A 10,143-nucleotide genomic window follows, 5' to 3' on the forward strand; every position below is an offset into this window, starting at 1 on the left:
ATGAAAAATCTATTTATTTCACACACTAAAATGAGTACTTTTATGCGAGATTTAATATCTGGAAAAGTAAAATTAAAACTGTAAAAAAATATTCTTGTTGAAAGCATTGAATCAATTCGAGAAACCAATGAAATAATTAAAGAAATAATACATGAAATAGTTCGTGAAACCATTCTGACGTCCATTTAAATATTAGTATTGAACCAATTTTACTTGTTCTTACTAGGTTTCACATACCATTTTATACAAAAACACATTTACTGTCAAACCGCTTCAACCGAACAATTTCATCTAGACCGGTTCATTCAGAAAATTTAGAAAAAATAAGAATATTTTGACAGAAAAATTCATGAAAAGTCTATTTATTTCACACAATAAAATGAGTACTTTTATGCGAGATTTAATATCTAGAAAAGAAAAATTAAAACTGTAAAAAAATATTCTTGTTGAAAGCATTGAATCAATTCGAGAAACCAATGAAATAATTAAAGAAATAATACATGAAATAGTTCGTGAAACCATTCTGACGTCCATTTAAATATTAGTGTTGAACCAATTTTACTCGTTCTTACTTGGTTTCACATACCATTTTATACAAAAACACATTCACAGTCAAACCACTTCAACCGAACCATTTCATCTAGACCGGTTCATTCAGAAAATTTAGAAAAAATAAGAGTATTTTGACAGAAAAATTCATGAAAAGTATATTATTTCACACACTAAAATGAGTAGTTTTACGCGAGATTTAATATCTGGGAAAGTAAAATTAAAACTGTAAAAAATATTCTTATTGAAAACATTGAATCAGTTCGAGAAACCAATAAAATAATTATAGAAATAATACATGAAATATTTCGTGAAACCATTCTGACGTCCATTTAAATATTAGCATTGAGCAAATTTTACTTGTTCTTACTAGATTTCACATACCATTTTATACAAAAACACATTCACTGTCAAACCGCTTCAACCGAACAATTTCATTTTAGACCGATTTATTAAGAAAATTTAGAAAAAATAAGAGTATTTTGACAGAAAAATTCATTAAAAGTCTATTTATTTCACACACTAAAATGAGTAGTTTTACGCGAGATTTAATATCTGGGAAAGTAAAATTAAAACTTTAAAAAAATATTCTTGTTGAAAGCATTGAATCAATTCGAGAAACCAATGAAATAATTAAAGAAGTAATACATGAAATAGTTCGTGAAACCATTCTGAAATCCATTTAAATATTAGTATTGAACCAATTTTACTCGTTCTTACTAGGTTTCACATACCATTTTATACAAAAACACATTTACTGTCAAACTGCTTCAACCGAACAATTTCATCTAGACCGGTTCATTCACAAAATTTAGAAAAAATAAGAGTATTTTGACAGAAAAATTCATGAAAAGTGTATTTATTTCACACATTAAAATGAGTAGTTTTACGCGAGATTTAATATATGGGAAAGTAAAATTAAAACTGTAAAAAAATATTCTTGTTGAAAGCATTGAATCAATTCGAGAAACCAATGAAATAATTAAAGAAATAATACATGAAATAGTTAGTGAAACCATTCTGACGTCCATTTAAGTATTAGTATTGAGCCAATTTTACTCGTTCTTACTTGGTATCACATATCATTTTATACAAAAAACACATTCACTGTCAAACCGCTTCAACCGAACAATTTCATCTAGACCGGTTCATTCAGAAAATTTAGAAAAAATAAGAATATTTTGACAGAAAAATTCATGAAAAGTCTATTTATTTCACATACTAAAATGAGTAGTTTTACGCGAGATTTAATATCTGGGAAAGTAAAATTAAAACTGTAAAAAAATATTCTTGTTGAAAGCATTGAATCAATTCGAGAAACCAATGAAATAATTAAAGAAATAATACATGAAATAGTTCGTGAAACCATTCTGACGTCCATTTAAATATTAGTATTGAACCAATTTTACTCGTTCTTACTTGGTTTCACATACCATTTTATACAAAAACACATTCACTGTCAAACCGCTTCAACCGAACAATTTCATCTAGACCGGTTCATTCAGAAAATTTAGAAAAAATAAGAGTATTTTGACAGAAAAATTCATGAAAATTCTATTTATTTCACACACTAAAATGAGTACTTTTACGCGAGATTTAATATCTTGGAAAGTAAATTAAAACTGTAAAAAAATATTCTTGTTGAAAGCATTGAATCAATTATAGAAACCAATGAAATAATTATAGAAATAATACATGAAATAATTCGTGAAACCATTCTGACGTCCATTTATATATTAGCATTGAGCCAATATTACTCGTTTTTACTAGGTTTCACATACCATTTTATACAAAAACACATTCACATTTAAACCGCTTCAACCAAATAATTTCATCTAGACCAGTTTATTGAGAAAATTTAGAAAAAATAAGAGTATTTTGAAAGAAAAATTCATGAAAAGTCTATTTATTTCACACACTAAAATGAGTACTTTTACGCGAGATTTAATATCTTGGATAGTAAAATTAAAACTGTAAAAAAATATTTTTGTTGAAAGCATTGAATCAATTCGAGAAACCAATGAAATAATTAAAGAAATAATACATGAAATAGTTAGTGAAACGATTCTGACGTCCATTTAAATATTAGTATTGAGCCAATTTTACTCGTTCTTACTTGGTTTCACATACCATTTTATACAAAAACACATTCACTGTCAAATCAATTCAACCGAACAATTTCATCTAGACCAGTTCATTCAGAAAATTTAGAAAAAATAAGAGTATTTTAACAGAAAAATTCATGAAAAGTCTATTTATTTCACACACTAAAATGAGTACTTTTATGCGAGATTTAATATCTAGGAAAGTAAAATTAAAACTGTAAAAAAATATTCTTGTTGAAAGCATTGAATCAATTCGAGAAACCAATGAAATAATTAAAGAAATAATACATGAAATAGTTCGTGAAACCATTCTGACGTCCATTTAAATATTAGTATTGAACCAATTTTACTCGTTCTTACTAGGTTTCACATACCATTTTATACAAAAACACATTTACTGTCAAACCGCTTCAACCGAACAATTTCATCTAGACCGGTTCATTCAGAAAATTTAGAAAAAATAAGAATATTTTGATAGAGAAATTCATGAAAAGTCTATTTATTTCACACAATAAAATGAGTACTTTTATGCGAGATTTAATATCTAGAAAAGAAAAATTAAAACTGTAAAAAAATATTCTTGTTGAAAGCATTGAATCAATTCGAGAAACCAATGAAATAATTAAAGAAATAATACATGAAATAGTTCGTGAAACCATTCTGACGTCCATTTAAATATTAGTGTTGAACCAATTTTACTTGTTCTTACTTGGTTTCACATACCATTTTATACAAAACACATTCACAGTCAAACCACTTCAACCGAACCATTTTATCTAGACCGGTTCATTCAGAAAATTTAGAAAAAATAAGAGTATTTTGACAGAAAAATTCATGAAAAGTATATTATTTCACACACTAAAATGAGTAGTTTTACGCGAGATTTAATATCTGGGAAAGTAAAATTAAAACTGTAAAAAAATATTCTTGTTGAAAACATTGAATCAATTCGAGAAACCAATAAAATAATTATAGAAATAATACATGAAATATTTCGTAAAACCATTCTGACGTCCATTTAAATATTAGCATTGAGCCAATTTTACTTGTTCTTACTAGATTTCACATACCATTTTATACAAAAACACATTCACTGTCAAACCGTTTCAACCGAACAATTTCATTTTAGACCGATTTATTAAGAAAATTTAGAAAAAATAAGAGTATTTTGACAGAAAAATTCATTAAAAGTCTATTTATTTCACACACTAAAATGAGTAGTTTTACGCGAGATTTAATATCTGGGAAAGTAAAATTAAAACTTTAAAAAAATATTCTTGTTGAAAGCATTGAATCAATTCGAGAAACCAATGAAATAATAAAAGAAATAATACATGAAATAGTTCGTGAAACCATTCTGAAATCCATTTAAATATTAGTATTGAACCAATTTTACTCGTTCTTACTAGGTTTCACATACCATTTTATACAAAAACACATTTACTGTCAAACTGTTTCAACCGAACAATTTCATCTAGACCGGTTCATTCACAAAATTTAGAAAAAATAAGAGTATTTTGACAGAAAAATTCATGAAAAGTGTATTTATTTCACACACTAAAATGAGTAGTTTTATGCGAGATTTAATATATGGGAAAGTAAAATTAAAACTGTAAAAAATATTCTTGTTGAAAGCATTGAATCAATTCGAGAAACCAATGAAATAATTAAAGAAATAATACATGAAATAGTTAGTGAAACCATTCTGACGTCCATTTAAGTATTAGTATTGAGCCAATTTTACTCGTTCTTACTTGGTATCACATATCATTTTATACAAAAACACATTCACTGTCAAACCGCTTCAACCGAACAATTTCATCTAGACCGGTTCATTCAGAAAATTTAGATAAAATAAGAGTATTTTGACAGAAAAATTTATGAAAAGTCTATTAATTTCACACACTAAAATGAGTACTTTTATGCGAGATTTAATATCTAGGAAAGTAAAATTAAAACTGTAAAAAAATATTCTTGTTGAAAGCATTGAATAAATTCGAGAAACCAATGAAATAATTAAAGAAATAATACATGAAATAGTTCGTGAAACCATTCTGACGTCCATTTAAATATTAGTATTGAACTAATTTTACTCGTTCTTACTAGGTTTCACAAACCATTTTATACAAAAACACATTTACTATCAAACCGCTTCAACCGAACAATTTCATCTAGACCGGTTCATTCAGAAAATTTAGAAAAACTAAGAATATTTTGACAGAAAAATTCATGAAAAATCTATTTATTTCACATACTAAAATGAGTAGTTTTACGCGAGATTTAATATCTGGGAAAGTAAAATAAAAACTGTAAAAAAATATTCTTGTTGAAAGCATTGAATCAATTCGAGAAACCAATGAAATAATTAAAGAAATAATACATGAAATAGTTAGTGAAACCATTCCGACGTCCATTTAAATATTAGTATTGAGCCAATTTTACACGTTCTTACTTGGTTTCACATACCATTTTATACAAAAACACATTCACAGTCAAACCACTTCAACCGAAACATTTCATCTAGACCAGTTCATTCAGAAAATTTAGAAAAAATAAGAGTATTTTGACAGAAAAATTCATGAAAAGTATATTATTTCACACACTAAAATGAGTAGTTTTACGCGAGATTTAATATCTGGGAAAGTAAAATTAAAACTGTAAAAAAATATTCTTGTTGAAAACATTGAATCAATTCGAGAAACCAATAAAATAATTATAGAAATAATACATGAAATATTTCGTGAAACCATTTTGACGTCCATTTAAATATTAGCATTGAGCCAATTTTACTTGTTCTTACTAGATTTCACATACCATTTAATACAAAAACACATTCACTGTCAAACCGTTTCAACCGAACAATTTCATTTTAGACCGATTTATTAAGAAAATTTAGAAAAAATAAGAGTATTTTGACAGAAAAATTCATTAAAAGTCTATTTATTTCACACACTAAAATGAGTAGTTTTATGCGAGATTTAATATCTGGGAAAGTAAAATTAAAACTTTAAAAAAATATTCTTGTTGAAAGCATTGAATCAATTCGAGAAACCAATGAAATAATTAAAGAAATAATACATGAAATAGTTCGTGAAACCATTCTGAAATCCATTTAAATATTAGTATTGAACCAATTTTACTCGTTCTTACTAGGTTTCACATACCATTTTATACAAAAACACATTTACTGTCAAACTGCTTCAACCGAACAATTTCATCTAGACCGGTTCATTCACAAAATTTAGAAAAAATAAGAGTATTTTGACAGAAAAATTCATGAAAAGTGTATTTATTTCACACACTAAAATGAGTAGTTTTACGCGAGATTTAATATATGGGAAAGTAAAATTAAAACTGTAAAAAAATATTCTTGTTGAAAGCATTGAATCAATTCGAGAAACCAATGAAATAATTAAAGAAATAATACATGAAATAGTTAGTGAAACCATTCTGACGTCCATTTAAGTATTAGTATTGAGCCAATTTTACTCGTTCTTACTTGGTATCACATATCATTTTATACAAAAACACATTCACTGTCAAACCGCTTCAACCGAACAATTTCATCTAGACCGGTTCATTCAGAAATTTAGATAAAATAAGAGTATTTTGACAGAAAAATTCATGAAAAGTCTATTAATTTCACACACTAAAATGAGTACTTTTATGCGAGATTTAATATCTAGGAAAGTAAAATTAAAACTGTAAAAAAATATTCTTGTTGAAAGCATTGAATCAATTCGAGAAACCAATGAAATAATTAAAGAAATAATACATGAAATAGTTCGTGAAACCATTCTGACGTCCATTTAAATATTAGTATTGAACTAATTTTACTCATTCTTACTAGGTTTCACAAACCATTTTATACAAAAACACATTTACTATCAAACCGCTTCAACTGAACAATTTCATCTAGACCGGTTCATTAAGAAAATTTAGAAAAAATAAGAATATTTTGACAGAAAAATTCATGAAAAGTCTATTTATTTCACATACTAAAATGAGTAGTTTTACGCGAGATTTAATATCTGGGAAAGTAAAATTAAAACTGTAAAAAAATATTCTTGTTGAAAGCATTGAATCAATTCGAGAAACCAATGAAATAATTAAAGAAATAATACATGAAATAGTTAGTGAAACCATTCCGACGTCCATTTAAATATTAGTATTGAGCCAATTTTACACGTTCTTACTTGGTTTCACATACTATTTTATACAAAAACACATTCACTGTCAAACCGCTTCAACCGAACAATTTCATCTAGACCAGTTCATTGACAAAATTTAGAAAAAATAAGAGTATTTTGACAGAAAAATTCATGAAAAGTCTATTTATTTCAGACACTAAAATGAGCATTTTTACGTGAGATTTAATATCTAGGAAAGTAAAATTAAAACTGTAAAAAAGTATTCTTGTTGAAAGCATTGAATCAATTTTAGAAACCAATGAAATAATTATAGAAATAATACATGAAATAATTCGTGAAACATTCTGACGTCCATTTAAATATTAGCATTGAGCCAATATTACTCGTTTTTACTAGGTTTCACATACAATTTTATACAAAAACACATTCACATTTAAACCGCTTCAACCAAACAATTTCATCTAGACCAGTTTATTGAGAAAATTTAGATAAAATAAGAGTATTTTGACAGAAAAATTCATGAAAAGTCTATTTATTTCACACACTAAAATGAGTAGTTTTATGCGAGATTTAATATCCGGGAAAGTAAAATTAAAACTGTAAAAAACTATTCTTGTTGAATGCATTGACTCAATTCGAGAAACCAATGAAATAATTAAAGAAATAATACATGAAATAGTTCGTGAAACCATTCTGACGTCCATTTAGATATTAGTATTGAGCCAATATTTCTAGTTCTTATTAGGTTTCACATACCATTTTATACAAAAACACATTCACATTTAAACCGCTTCAAACAAACAATTTCATCTAGACCCGTTCATTGAGAAAATTTAGAAAAAATTAGAGTATTTTTGATAGAAAAATTCATGAAAAGTCTATTTATTTCACACACTAAAATGAGTAGTTTTACGCGAGATTTAATATCTGGGAAAGTAAAATTAAAACTGTAAAAAAATACTCTTATTGAAAACATTGAATCAATTCGAGAAACCAATAAAATAATTATAGAAATAATACATGAAATATTTCGTGAAACCATTCTGACGTCCATTTAAATATTAACATTGAGCCAATTTTACTCGTTCTTACTAGATTTCAAATACCATTTTATTAAAAAAACACATTCACTGTCAAACCGCTTCTACCGAACAATTTTATCTAGACCGGTTCATTCAGAATATTTAGAAAAAATAAGAGTATTTTGACAGAAAAATTCATGAAAAGTCTATTTATTTCACACACTAAAATGAGTAGTTTTACGCGAGATTTAATATCTGAGAAAGTAAAATTAAAATCGTAAAAAAATATTCTTGTTGAAAGCATTGAATCAATTTGAGAAACCAGTGCAATAATTAAAGAAATAATACATGAAATAATTCGAGAAATCATTCTGACTTCCATTTAAATATTAGCATTGACCTAAATTTACTCATTCTTACTAGGTTTCACATACCATTTTATACAAAAACACATTCACAGTCAAACCGCTTTAACCAAACAATTTCATCTAGACGTGTTCTGTAATGACCCGAACTTTTCTATGTTTATATATATTAATTGAGATTGATATTTACATGACTAAATGTTTCCAATGTGTTAAGCAATCAAACTTGTTAAGACTTGATTAAATGAAATAAGTTTCATATAGACAATTGATCACCCAAGTTGACCGGCGATTCACGAACGTTACAAAATTGTAAAAATTTCATGTTGTGGTATATATAGACATATATATATGGTTGACATAAGATTATAATGAGTAAGTATCTCACTAAGTATATTAACAATGTGTGATATACATAAGAAATGAGATTACTAAGTTAAGAAACTCGAAATGATATATATAACGATTATCGTTATAATAACGTCTACTAAATACATATGTATCATATTAAGATATTGATACACTATACTTAACATGATAAAATGATATTTAAATATATCATTAAGTGTGTTAACAATGAACTACATATGTAAAAACAAGACTACTAACTCAAGAATTACGAAACGAGACTTATATGTAACGATTATCGTTGTAACGATATTTTAATGTATATATCATATTAAGAGATATTCATACATCATAATATCATGCTAATATAATAATTTAACATCTCATTTGATTTAATAAACAATGGGTTAACAACATTTAACAAGATCGTTAACCTAAAGGTTTCAAAACAACACTTACATGTAACGACTAACGATGACTTAACAACTCAGTTAAAATGTATATACATGTAGTGTTTTAATATGTATTCATACACTTTTGAAAGACTTCAAGACACTTTTCAAAATACTTCTACTTAACAAAAATGATTACAATTACATCCTCGTTCAGTTTCATCAACAATTCTACTCGTATGCACCCGTATTCGTATTTGTACAATACACAGCTTTTAGATGTATGTACTATTAGTATATACACTCCAATGATTAGCTCTTATCAGCCCATGTGAGTCATCTAACACATGTGGGAACCATCATTTGGCAACTAGCATGAAATATCTCATAAAATTACAAAAATATGAGTAATCATTCATGACTTATTTACATGAAAACAAAATTACATATCCTTTATATCTAATCCATATACCAACGACCAAAAATACCTACAAACACTTTCATTCTTCAATTTTCTTCATCTAATTGATCTCTCTCAAGTTCCATCTTCAAGTTCTAAGTGTTCTTCATAAATTCTATAAGTTCTAGTTTCATAAAATCAAGAATACTTCCAAGTTTGCTAGCTTACTTCCAATCTTGTAAAGTGATCATCCAACCATAAGAAATCTTTCTTATTTATAGTAAGATATCTTTCTAATACAAGGTAATACTTGTAACATCCCGCCTTTTTTCGTTTACTTTTCCGTTAAACTATTTAAAACTCCGTTATATGTTTATAACATCTCCCGTTAATATGCGTTTTAAATTATCATGTTTAGGTAATTTAACGCACCCGCAACCGAACTCGAGGGACTAGTTTCGCCAAAACACTAAAGTGGTGACTAGCCTTTTGACTAAGTCAACCACCTCCCCACCATTTTCCATTTCATTTTCTCTTTTTCCTAATTACTTCCACTCTTTCTCTAAATTCATCAAAAAGAAAATCTTCATCCATATTCAATCGATCAAGCTTCGGGCTAAACAAATTACATATTTGAACTCCTCGTGATCTCCTCTTCGATTCCATACCGATTTCATCAAATTTGGGTAACTTTCTAAAATCACTAATTTTATGTGTTCTTGAGATTTTTGAGTTAAAAGGTTATTAATTAGTGTCTATGGCTCAAGTCTAGTATGATTATGTGTTTTGTATGCTTGTTCTTGCTATTTTG

Source organism: Rutidosis leptorrhynchoides, chromosome 6 (genome assembly GCF_046630445.1).
Source record: "Rutidosis leptorrhynchoides isolate AG116_Rl617_1_P2 chromosome 6, CSIRO_AGI_Rlap_v1, whole genome shotgun sequence".
Taxonomy (NCBI): Eukaryota; Viridiplantae; Streptophyta; class Magnoliopsida; order Asterales; family Asteraceae; genus Rutidosis; species Rutidosis leptorrhynchoides.